The sequence below is a fragment of the Arvicola amphibius genome, chromosome 4 (genome assembly GCF_903992535.2).
Source record: "Arvicola amphibius chromosome 4, mArvAmp1.2, whole genome shotgun sequence".
Taxonomy (NCBI): domain Eukaryota; kingdom Metazoa; phylum Chordata; class Mammalia; order Rodentia; family Cricetidae; genus Arvicola; species Arvicola amphibius.
In genome coordinates, this window is record NC_052050.1 from 45,356,474 (window position 1) to 45,368,605 (window position 12,132).

General features: G+C 50.9%; 1 protein-coding gene and 1 long non-coding RNA gene across 3 annotated transcripts in view; both read left to right on the top strand.

The window, feature by feature from the left end:
- Positions 1–2,358: 2,358 nt before the first annotated feature.
- LOC119813438 lies at positions 2,359–8,376 on the top strand. 2 transcript variants are annotated; one of them, XR_005285180.1, is made up of 3 exons: positions 2,359–2,466; positions 3,411–3,576; positions 6,950–8,376. It is a non-coding gene; the product is annotated as an uncharacterized LOC119813438 (long non-coding RNA). The 2 variants fall into 2 exon arrangements; XR_005285179.1 differs by having other exon boundaries at positions 6,979–8,376.
- Positions 8,377–8,681: 305 nt separating this feature from the next.
- Positions 8,682–12,132, top strand: part of Rph3al (rabphilin 3A like (without C2 domains)) — a 145,416-nt gene continuing 141,965 nt past the window's right edge. The window contains 1 exon segment of the mRNA XM_042055018.1: positions 8,682–8,738. The gene's annotated coding sequence lies outside the window, so the exon portion shown is untranslated.

A 12,132-nucleotide genomic window follows, 5' to 3' on the forward strand; every position in this document is an offset into this window, starting at 1 on the left:
GGGTCTGGTGCCCTCTTCTGGCCTGCAGGCATACACACAGACAGAATATTGTATACATAATAAATAAATAAATAAAATATTTAAAAAAAAAAAGAAAGTGTCCCTTTACATAGATTCATGCACAATCAATAGGCATCCTCAGCCAAGTGCCTTGGTCATGATGTCACATCCTAGCATGCTGTTTTTCTCCTGGGATCACCTATCTTCAGGCTGTCTCCTTCTGCCTTCTCTGACTGGACGGATGTCCATGGTCATCTCAGAAGCACCATACCTTCATCTTGGCCTGGAAGATCACTCTGACTATTTCTTCAGCATGCTGGGAGACTGAGTCCATCTTCCCATTCCATACTTCCCTTTCAAGGCCTGGAATTCAAGGCTCTTTGGAGCCTGATTCCAAACACTGATCCCCAAGAGACAAGACCATGTACTGGGCAGACTAAACCTTACTTTGGCCTGCTGTAACTGATGATGGAAGGCAGACAGGGCTGGGGTGTAGCTCACTAGGGGATGTGCTGCATGTGCATGAGGCCCCGGGTTTGGTCCCCAGCATTGAGGAATAAAAGTGGATCTGCTAGCAGCGAGTGCATCACGCCAGTGTCATTCTCCAATAAACCAATCCTAGCTCCTTGAAAATATGGCAGATTCTAGAATCAGGGAAGGAAAACAAAATGAACCTCAAGCATCTTTTTTTTTTTTTTTTTTTTGGTTTTTCGAGACAGGGTTTCTCTGTGGCTTTGGAACCTGTCCTGGAACTAGCTCTTGTAGACCAGGCTGGCCTCGAACTCACAAAGATCCACCTGCCTCTGCCTCCCGAGTGCTGGGATTAAAGGCGTGCGCCACCACCGCCAGGCTTCAAGCATCTTATAATGCCAGAAAGTAAAGAAGTTGCCAAGATCCCATCTTCAAGCACCAAGTCCCCACATTGATAAAGATGAATCAAAGGCCCATGGGAACAAGGTAAGAGACTGCCCAATAGCCAAAACTGGAAGATTAGGAACAAAAAGTCAAAACATATTTGGAATAAAACCCAAACTACACAATAAGTGTCCATGAAAGTATTCAGACACACACCAGTGACTGAGCAAGCGAGCAGAGAGGAGACAGAGGTGCCAACAGTCTGTGTGGATCCTCCCTTCAAGGAGGCGAATACCAAGCTGGGCATGGTGGTGCCCACCTTTAATCTCAGCACTTGGAAGGCAGAGGCTGGCAGATTTCTATGAGTTTGGGACCAGCCTGCTCTACAGAGCGAGTTCCAGGATAGCCAGAGTTACACAGAGAGATCCTGTTTCAAAAAACAAAGCAAAAACAAAACCAAAAACATATAAAGCAAATAAATTAATAGGGGAACACCTCTGTGCTCTCAACGTAGGCTGAGTGGGACTTCTTTCCAAAGAACATGGCATGGAAAGTGGGGACAGAGTGATCTTGCAATGGCAAAGTCTGACAGACATCTCAGCCAGCGGATCAAGTGATCAAAGCCATCTATAGCAAAAAAAAAAAAAAAAAAAAAACAAACCCTGCACTCTTTGTTTTGTGTGTGTGTGTGCGTGCGCGCGCACACATGCATATGCATGTGTGCACATGTGTGTGGGAGTGTGTGTGCAGTACCCATGGAGACCAGAAGAGGGTATCAGACCTCCTGGGATTATAGGTGCTTATGAGCCATGCAATGTGGAAGCAAATTCAGGTTTTCTGTAAGAGCAATACCTGCTGTTAACCACTGGGCCATCTCCCTAACCCAATAATGTACACTTCTATGATATGTATATAAAAAGGCTCTTAACTTCTAAATCTGTATTTCTAGTCTAATGATGAGAGAGCTCTCTTGTAGATTCTAATAGAGACAGCTCTGCTACATCTCAACTGGGGAAGGTCATCAGAGGCAGCAAGTTTAAGAAACCGTCACAGCCAGGAGGCCACCAAAGAGACATGATGACTAAATTAACTGATATCTTGGAAGGGATCTTGGGACAGGAAATGGAATTAGGTTCCATCAAAAGAAAATCCGAATGAACCGTGAGTTCCAGTTAGTAAACATGTTTCAGAGTTTGAATCATTCATTATCACAGATGTGAACTGGGCACCATGGCCCAAGTCTGGAGTCTCATTACTCAGGAGGTGAAGGCAGGAAGGTCATGAGTTCAAAGCCATCCTCAGCTATGTAATGAGTTCAAAGACAACCTGTACTATATGAGACACTGTGTAAAACAAAGCAAAAATGATAACAATGTGCCATCCTAATGATAGGGAGTTCTCAATAAGGCTCTCTCTCTCTCTCTCTCTCTCTCTCTCTCTCTCTCTCTCTCTCTCCCCTCTCCCTCTCTCTCTGTGCGTAGGTGGTACATACAGAAGTTCTATGCTGTCTTCTCACTTCTTTTCTATATATTCACAGCTGTTCTAAAAATAAAGATAAGCCTGGAAGAAAAGCCTGGGATTCCAGCTGTACCAGGGCTATGGGATTGCAGGGTAAGTAGGCGAGGGCCACTCTCATCACACCAGCTCTACGGGGAGCTCTACACTCTGCTTGCACTGTGCCCTGGGCTGCCTGCACCCCTGCTGCTCCAAGGCAGCCTAAAGGGGCTTCTGAGGCCAGTGTGCCGGGTGACTGAGTGGGGCCGCTAGTTAGTGCGGCCCTGCATCATTGAAGGTCTAGAAACTCCCACACTCCTGTGGTGTCCTGTGTCTGCCAAGCCGACTACCCTGACTGCTCCCACCTCCAGTCTTCTGGATAGGGAAGTCTGAGCTCAGGTCCATTAAGGGATTAAAGGATTTCATTTCCCTGGGTGTCACTCCTTGTTTGCACGGGGTGGAAACCGAAGTTCTTACTGTAGGAAGATGCCAGGGTGACTCCTGTCTTTTGGTCTGCAACACCCTGGTACGGTGTGAATGGCAGCTGCAGGGCTGTAGTGGGAGTGCAGTTTCTTCTGTGACAGTTTTTAAAGATTTATGCTGTTATGTGTAATGTGTATGTTATGTGTATGTATGAGTGCTTGCATATATGTATCTCTCCATGTGCATGCCTGGTGCCTGCAGAGGGCAGAAGAGGGCTTCTCATGCCGCAGAATTGGAGTTACATGGGAAAGCGTGAGCCTGCATGTGGTTGGTGGGAACTGAACACTGGTCTTTGAAATATCAGCAGTGCTCATAACTGCTGAGTCACCTCTCCAGTCCCTCTGTAACAACTTCCGTGGTTTTTTTCTGAAGGCTTATTGTCTTTGTTGCTGTTGTGATTGCTCCATTTTTATTTTTTATTTGTTTTTATAAACAGGGCCTAATAGCTCAAACAGAATCTGAACTCACTATCTAGCTAAGGATGGCCTTGAACTCCTGATTCTTGTGCTGGGACTCCAGACGTGTACCACCGTGCCTGGCTCTGACTCTTGCTATTCCTCTCCCTTTCGTCTACTAAGCCAGAGTCCTCCAAACTAGAGAGGAAGGAGGCCCCTGAACCCGGCAGAGCAACTGCTCCATAGAAGAGGCTCCAGGAATGTTGTAGAACAAATTGGCTGTCACAGGCGGCGCTTTCTGTCATCCCCAAACGAAGACAAAGCTCGAGCCAGTGGACTGGAGACCCAGGTAAATAGGCAGCTTCACCTGACTATTTGCAACATGAAAAAGAGATTACTGATTCCCTTCTACTGTTCCATTGTGTGTGGTGTGTGTATGTGTGTGTGTGTGTGTGTGTGTGTGTGTGTGTGTGATGTGCCACAGGCAGCATATAGAAGGAGGCTTATTGTTTACTGAACCAAAAGGGGGTCAAGTTCCTTGAGGCAAGGTGAAGAGAGTTCAAGGCACAATCACTAAATTCTAAGTGTGTCTCTGCTCATAGGAGCATGTCTCTAACCTGACGTCTGGTTATCTGTACACAGACTGTGTATGACATAAATCAAGAGCTCTTGGGAATACATGAAGCTCTGTAATGAGGATGTGTTTGTTACACATGAATATTCATGGTCTTAGCAAGAGTTAGCAAGAGGTCCCACCTGTGGGATCTGATACGTATTTATCTACATAATCTGATAAGTATTTATGCTTGTCTTGTGGATAAATTCAATAGGAAAGAGGCTGCACGCACGCAGGTGTGCACACACCACACCCACACACCCCCCCCACACACACACTGCTGGTTCTCTTCTTTGAGACAAGATTTCAAGTAGCTCAGGCTGGCCTCCAACTCTCTAAGTGAGGATGCCCTTGGACTCCTGACCCTCCCAGGTTTACCCAGGTTTACTTCCAGAGCACTGAGATTACAGGCCTGTGCCACCGTGCCTTGTTTTATTCTGGGCTGTGAATGAACTCAGGATCCTGTACACAATAGGTAAGCATTCTATTGGCTGAGCCTCAGCCCTGTTATTTTTTTTTCTGGCACCTCAAACTCTAAGTGTCTAGGCTAGAGACCATTGGTTATTAGGACCTCTCACATTAGCCCCCTCTGCTGTCTGCCCGTTTTCTTCAACTTTCCAACATTCTCCTGCTGGCTTCCTCTGTGTATCCCCGATATTTCATGTCCTTCCCCACATTGGCAGACTCCTGTTCACCCTTCATGTCTGCCCCCGGGTTCGCCAGGGGAAACTCCTCACGTCCTGCTACACTGAGGCTTATATTTCTGCCTTTGCCTCTCTGTCCCCCAGCACGAGGATGGCAGGAATGCACTGCCTCTGCCAGCTTTTACGTGTGCCATGGGATTGAACTTCTCATGATCAGGTGACAACATCTCCTTCACTACCACCGCCACTTAAAATAAAAATACATTATGTGTAGATGTGTGTATCTGTGTGGGTCTATGCATGTGAGCGCCGGTGCTTTCAGGGGACAGAGCCATCAGGTTCCCGCAGAGTAGTTGCCAACCTCCCCTCATCGGCATCGTCGTCGTGTGTGTCCTCCCCCACTTAAATTTTGGGAAGGGTTTTACTCAGCACCTCAGAATGGCCTTGAACTCATGGCAGCCCTCCACCATGCTGAGGTTTCAGGTACGAGCCACTCTCCCGGCTCCTCCCAGCTCTTGGTGGTGTCTTCATCCCTTGAGTGTCTGTCTCCCCTTTATATGCACGGCCCTCACATGTGAGCCTTCTCATGGGGGTCACGGCATATAAGATACTGACGATATCTCACTGTGAAATCCTTAATTTAAGGTCTGCCAAAAAATGTTTTTAAGATGGGGTACTCTGTGTTGCCCTGTCTGTCCTGTCTGTCACTCTGCAGACCAGGCTAGCCTCGAACTCAGAGATCCACCTGCCTCTGCCTCCCAAGTGCTGGGATTAAAGGTGTATGCTACCATATCTGGCTCCTTTTTCTTTTTTAATATATATATATATAATATTATATTAAATAATAAATACATATACATATATATGTATATATATTAGAAAACAGATCAGTTACAGGTATGGCATGGACATATTTTTTTCCCAGACCCTCATTTAATCACGCAGATCTGTAAATCTAAGTTCTATTGTCTTCCATTCCATTTTTTCCCCTGAAGCAGAGGGAAAGATGGCTTTCCCCTTCCTCGTCCTTTTCTCTCCTCCAGACTTCCACTTCGTGGGGCTTTTCACGAGCCCCTGAGACAGCTGCAGGACTCCTCTGAACACTTGCCTATAGAGGTCATCTCTCAACCTCTACAGCCTGGAGTCCCCTGGGACCCAGGCACCTTCTTGATTTGGGATCTCCCAGGACTGCTGGGCCCCTAGCTGCTGTCAGCAGATCTTTCTTGGCCTCCCCTGTCCTGCCCTGCTCTGCCCTGCTCTGCCCTGCACTGCCCTGCACTGCCCTGCACTGCCCTGCACTGCCCTGCTCTGCCCTGCACTGCCCTGCACTGCAAGCAGCCCAGCTCCTCTCCTTCCCTTTCATGCTCTGCTAGGCATGAAACCCGGGTACTTGGTTCTCACTGGGAAGAGGGAGTTGATGTGGGTGGAAGGTGATCTCCAAGGACACTTAGCAATGTCTGGAGACACTTTTCATTGTCACAACTGAGTGACAGCAGTCTGTACTACTGTTTAGTACGTAAATAGTGCGTAAAGGCTAAGGGGGCTGCTAAATCACCCATTAAGAGCAGGATAACCCTCTAAAAGGGAGTCCCTTGATGAACATGACAGCAGTCTGGTGGCCGAGTGACTGCTTTACCTCCATGCCTATCCTAAACTTAAGGATGAAGGCCCAATTCTCAAGAAACGCCTTCTTCCCCTAGGCTCTGCTCCTCCAGGGGCAGCCATTCTGGGCTCTGGTGACGTTCTGCCTGGGAGCTGCCCTCTCGCAGGCACCCTGGATGGCCTGGAAGGGCCTTCTGTGTGGCATGATGGTAAAGGAGGAGGCACAGAGGGTGTTGAAGAGGAGCTAGATTTCTCCTAACTCCCTCCCACGGAACTCAGCGCTCTCAGGGGCCGTGGGGTTAAGGTCCAAGGACCAGCTCTGTCTCTTCGGGAGTCTTGGCCAGGGCCCTTATCTATCCATCTCCCTGGGAGGTTCCAGTTGGAGCTGTGAGCTGAGAGGAAGCATAGTAGCCAGTTGACACCAGAGATCCCTTTCCTGTCTAAGTCCTTTCTCCTCTCTGCTGGGAAAGCCCTGGTGAGGCAGAAGATCTTCCAGCTTGTTCACCTGTGTCCCAGGCACCTCAAGACAGTCACTCTGTTGCAATACGACAGCCTCTGTTGACAGTGAATGAAGCCTGCCTTTTTTGGAGTTCTCCAAATAAGGTGGACTTGCAGCTGGCAAGGATACAAGCTGGGGATGGAATTCGTGTGGTAAGGTGCTTGCTTGGCACACAAGACTCTGTGTTTGATCCCAAGCATGCCATAAACCAGGTGTGGGGACGCAGGCCGGAAACCTCAACACTTAGAAGGTAGAGGTAAGAGGATCAAGAGTTCAAGAACACCCTCGGCTACGCAGAGAGTTTGAAGCCAGCCTGGGATACAGGGCCTTAAAAACAGACCTGTAATCTTCTTTTTAACAGGTCTTTGCTGTATTTCTCAATTTGTCCAGGATGACATCGATGGCCTTGAACCTGTGATCCTTCTGCCTTGATCTGCTGAGTAGCTGGAACTTCAGATGGACACCATACCCTGCTTTGTGTTTGTTCCCTCAAGCCGAGGATCAAAGACAGGTGTACTCTGCCCCTGAGCTATACCCTGACCCCATCTGTAATCCACGCTAAGAAAGAAGAGTTGGCTTGGATCAAAGAGCAAAAACGAACTGTGTCAAGCGGGTGTGGAGGAGGCTGTTCCCTATAATAGGGGAAGAAGAGCCCGTAAGAAGAAAAGAACCTTGGAGCAAGAGCCCGTGCTGTTGGTGACTGACCTATAGTGGTGCATGTATTCACATGTATGGGCATTCTCACACAGACAGACATACAGACAGACATGTGGAAGTGTGCCTCCCCTAATCACTGGGTCAGGACAGGATGACTAGGCTGTGTCTCCTTTCATACATATACAGGATGCCCCCAGGTAACAGCCACACCAGGGCAGTTGGTTGTGTTGATGCTGGGAGCCGTGTGTGGTGTGGGACACTTAAGAAACAAAGCTTAATGAAACTGGCAAGGCTCCTCAGTCCAAGCTGGGTGGTGGTGGCACACGCCTTTAATCCCAGCACTCAGGAGGCAGAGGCAGGCGGATCTCTGAGTTCGAGGCCAGCCGGGTCTACAAGAGCTAGTTCCAGGACAGGCTCCAAAGCTACAGAGAAACTCTGTCTCGAAAAACCGAAATAAATAAACAAACAAAATAAGAGTCCTCAGTCCAACCCAAGTACACCGCTGAAGTACCTGCCACGAGCACCCACCAGGAGCTCTGGAGCTGCAGGTTGAAGCTCTAGCTAAAGCAAGGCACTACACAAGGCAATGGTATCGATCAATTTCTCCTGGAGTGCCTTCCAAAGAGAGGCTGGGTCACCTCAGAGACCGAGTGTGCTGTAACAGGCTATGCATACAGTCCTGTGAGCAGCTGCTGGAAGCTAGCTTGTGTGTGGACCAGTAGCCCTGTATCCTTGAGATCTGGGAGTTAGTAAAACTTCTGTACTGTGGAAATTTTCCTGGCAGGTCTCACTTACAGATTCACACAAGATCACATTTCCCATGGGGGGAAGATCTAGAACCCAGATGAAAGTCGATATGACCTGGGGACTAATCAGGGTTGTTGATTTGTTGTGGTAACCAGATGTCCCAGGCTTTTCACTGGACTGATTTCCAAGGCCATCTCGGGAATATTTTTTTTCATAAACGTTTTGTCTTGGGGGCTGGAGAGATGGGTCCACTCTATTTGGATGCCCAGACACCATTCAGGCTCATAGCTGCTGGAAATGAATATAGTTTGATTTGTTTTGAACTGATGGAGCCAAACAAAGCGCTTAGGCTCTGTGCGACTGCTTCTTTTGCAGACCGTCCGTTCGTGCCTCCCCCAGCCATCCATTCATACAACAAACACACATTGAGCTCCAGCTAGTGTTAGGCACCGCTGCAGTTTCCAGAAACCCTACCTATCTTTTGCCTTCCGGGGTTGCTAGAAGGGGTTTGAAGCTCCCCAAAGAAAAGACAGACCTGCAATAAATGGAGCCCTCACGATCTATTCTGTACCAAGAAGAGCCATCTAAAGGGGATGGTACCTATCAGATGGCTTCAGGCCATCTTCAGCTGGCAGGAACAGGTCCCAGGTCAGAGGGGGCGGACCGGGGCGGGGCGCGCGCCCGGTACCTGCAGTGGCCGCCAGAGGGCAGCCAGGGAGCGCGCCCGGCCGGGGCGAACCCCCCAGGTAAGTGTGGCTAAAGTGGGGCCGCCCCCTTTCGGGGCCCAGTCTCTCGAGGCCGGTGTGTGTGTGTGTGTGTGTTTGTCTCCAAGATGGGGGCCAGAGCGCGTGCAGCGGATGGTCCCGTAGCTAGAGCTCAGATCCTGGAGATGTTGGAACCCGGGGTGGGGACGGTCCCTGGTAACCGTTGGGGCGCGGACAGGGCCTGGCGCCGAGCTTGCTCCCGGGCTTGCTCTCCCTCTCTCTTCCATGCCCGAGACTCCGGGCTGTACGCAAGCTGTCCCGGGACAGCTTCGCGATCTGCTCCGCCACCTCGCTCTCACTCCGGAGATCTGACCCACACGCCGGGGGGTGGATTGAGCCTCGTGCCGCCCCGAGTGTGTCCCCGGCACGGGGCGGGGGCGGTCGGTGGGGGGAGGGGCGCGCGGGCGGCGCGGACGGCAGGCGGCGCTGGGGCGAGCGCGCCCGCGAGCGAGTCAACAAGTGCAGAGCTCAGCAGCGCGCACGTGCGGCGGGAGGGGCCTGCGGGTGGTGGCGGTCGCCGCTGTCCCTCAGTGCCCCTCCGGGTCAGGGGCAGGGATCCAATGCTTTCGGTGTTTGGTGTGTGTGTGTGTGTGTGTGTGTGTGTGGAAGGGGTGTCCTTGACCCTTGACGTTCGACTCAAGCCCACTGGTGGGCGTTCAGGAGTGGGAATCTGAAAGCACGTGGAGCCTTTTAGTGTGCAGGTGCAGGGTGGCAGCTCTCCGCCGTGGAGATCGGGTTTCTGCCCCTGAAAACCCCTTCCCCGCTGTCATTCAGGTTTGGGGGAATGTTTCAAACCACATCGGACGCCGCCGTGCGCTCAGAATGGTGACACCCCAACCGGCTCCCAGGAGTCTCAGTCCGTTTGCTCACTCCGAGGTGGTTACCTCCCGCCTGGCTGCTCTAGGGCAGAGCGACCCGATTTTCCACCCGTGTGTTCGGCTACACCTTAGCGGTCGCCCTGGGAGAAAGTGGGATGCTGAAGGTGGAAACCCGATCTCCGTGAGATTTGAGCCCGTGGGATCCAGGTCGCTGTCTGTGGCTTTGTGCAGCCGGGAAGCTTTGATCCCAGCAAAGGGCATGGGAGGGAAAGGGGCGTCCCTAAGGCCCCAGAGTGGGAGCCTCTTGGAGAAGCCAGCCCTGTAGTTCAGGGTCCGTCCCGCCCCCACCCGGAGAAATTGCGCCCTCCATCGCTGCCTTTGTCAGCCACTTGGCTCCGGTCTGACCAAAAAAAAAAAAAAAAAAAAAAAAAAAGCTGAGCCGTGAGGTGAGCTGTAAGCTTTGCTCTCCCTGTCACATTTTCTCCACAAGTGAGCTCTGCACCTGCCTCCCTGTCCTCTCCCTAATCCCGCAGCCTGACTGCTGCCCTGCTACTTAGCTGAAGCTGCTAACTGGCTTTCCTGCTAGCCTCCCGCTCTTCTGTTCCCACTCCCTACCCATCCCCGGGTGCCTACTTTGCCACCTTCCTTCCCCACTGGTGATCTTTATTTCCGTTTTGTTCTCCAGTTGTTTTCTTTTCTGAGCCCTCTTCCCTTGTTTCTGGTTTCCAGACCCAGTTCACGGCTTTGCGTGCAATGGCCTTGGAGAGGCTTCTGGATCACACTGTCTGGTGTCTAGTACTGTCCAGGTTTGCTTTGGGCTGCCCCACAGTCCCTCAAAGAGAGTCTGAGTCTGGACAAGTGTCTCAGACAACAGCCCTTCTCGTTCTGTTAGGCCACCCTTTCCTCTAAGGGCTCTTCCCTCTTCCTCTGGGACAATACAGACTTCTGCTGCCAGCACCAAGCAGCAAGCCATCAGGCATCTCACCTCTAGAGTGAGTGGCCCTTGCCGCTTTCACTGGCTCCTAAGAACTCCTCTGAGTCTCTGGATTTCCTTAGGCCTTTCAGGACTCCGCTCCTTTGCTGGGTTTACAGTCCTGGCACTGAACCTTCTCACTTCCCTACACGGTCCCCTTGTCCTTCCCTGCACTGCCTGGCTCAGGTGCAATGGCCCGAGAAACCCGATCCCCCTGCATTTTCCAAATCCCAATCCCCCTGCATTTTCCAAATCCCACTGCTCCAGGACCCCCTTTCCTGGCTCTGTGTCTTTACCCACTGCTGTCATGCAGTTCTCTGATGGCAGCGGCTTCCTTTTTTCCCCCTGGAGTCTTAGCATTGTGCATCCTGTCGAGCACAGGGGTTCAGTAAACTACCCTTGGATTTCTGAGAACTCTCCATCTCATCACCTGGAGCCCTGTTCAAATCAAGTCTTCCTCCAGGAGTTACTGATTCTTCCAGCTTCAAGGCCTTCTGCCTCTCTGGGCTCACGGGTGGCTTGGTTTCAGGGTGCTCTGTGCTGTTAGCCTCTTAGCCACAGTAGTGCTATCCGAGTGGCCATTCTGTGTCCTGTGTTGGGCAGTGTACCAGGGTCCAGGTGTTCTTGAAGTACCCAGAGAGGTGGATATCAGGATTATTGTCTTCTTTCTGCCCATCACGATACAAACTCAGAGAGGGCCTGGGACCTGTCTGAATTACACAGCTTGCCCTTGGGCAGAGCTGAGGTGGAACTCAGTCCGGCAGACTCAGTGGTGTCTTAAGATATAAGGGTTTGTTGTTTATCCCAAAAGTGTATGTGTTCCACGTTTCCAGTGTCCCCTCAGTGTCTGATGCTGGTGTGCAGGGCATATTGGTGGCTTGGACTCTCCTGGACTCTAGGAAAAGAACAGCAGACAAATGGGTAACGGGATCCCTGACTCCAGAGGCTGTGACATCAGTCAGGGGTCCCTGGAAACATGCTGTTGTCCCATCTGGCTTTAGAGTTACAGAGTAGAGAGCTGTGTGGGGTGGGGGTCCCCTTAGATCTGCCCTCCCAGAGTTTTCTAAGTGCCCAGCCTCTAAGGACACTTCCAGGGGTCCTTCTGGAACCTTCAGCTAAGTTTCTTTAGAAGGCGCCCTTCCCTTCTGTTGCGGGCCACTGTCATATGAAAATGAGCCCCTGCTGCGAAATCCTGTTACCATAGCAACCAGTAGTGCTAGTCCCAGCCCTCCTGCTCCTAGGTCTCAGCTCTGTGTGCGTGGAGGGGCTTTTTCTGTGTTTGCTGCCTGGAGAAATTAAGTATTCCCCTTCGCATTCTTTTTGTGTAGCTATTAAATTCTTTTTGCTTCTTCAAACCAGTGGCTTCTGGCATCGTGGGTGTCCCAGCCGGTCGTCAGGCAGCTGGTTCGCCATGGTGATGACCCCAGGGTGATGACCCTGGTTTAGGTCATCTTTTGAGTGATACCCACTACTCATGTGTAAGAGCTATTCTGCTTCTCATCTTGAATGCTTGTCAGGAAGAGGTAAAGCAGGTGCTCGAGGGGTGGGCAAGCCAGTGTTTCCTTCAGTTGTCAGAGGCCTTGTC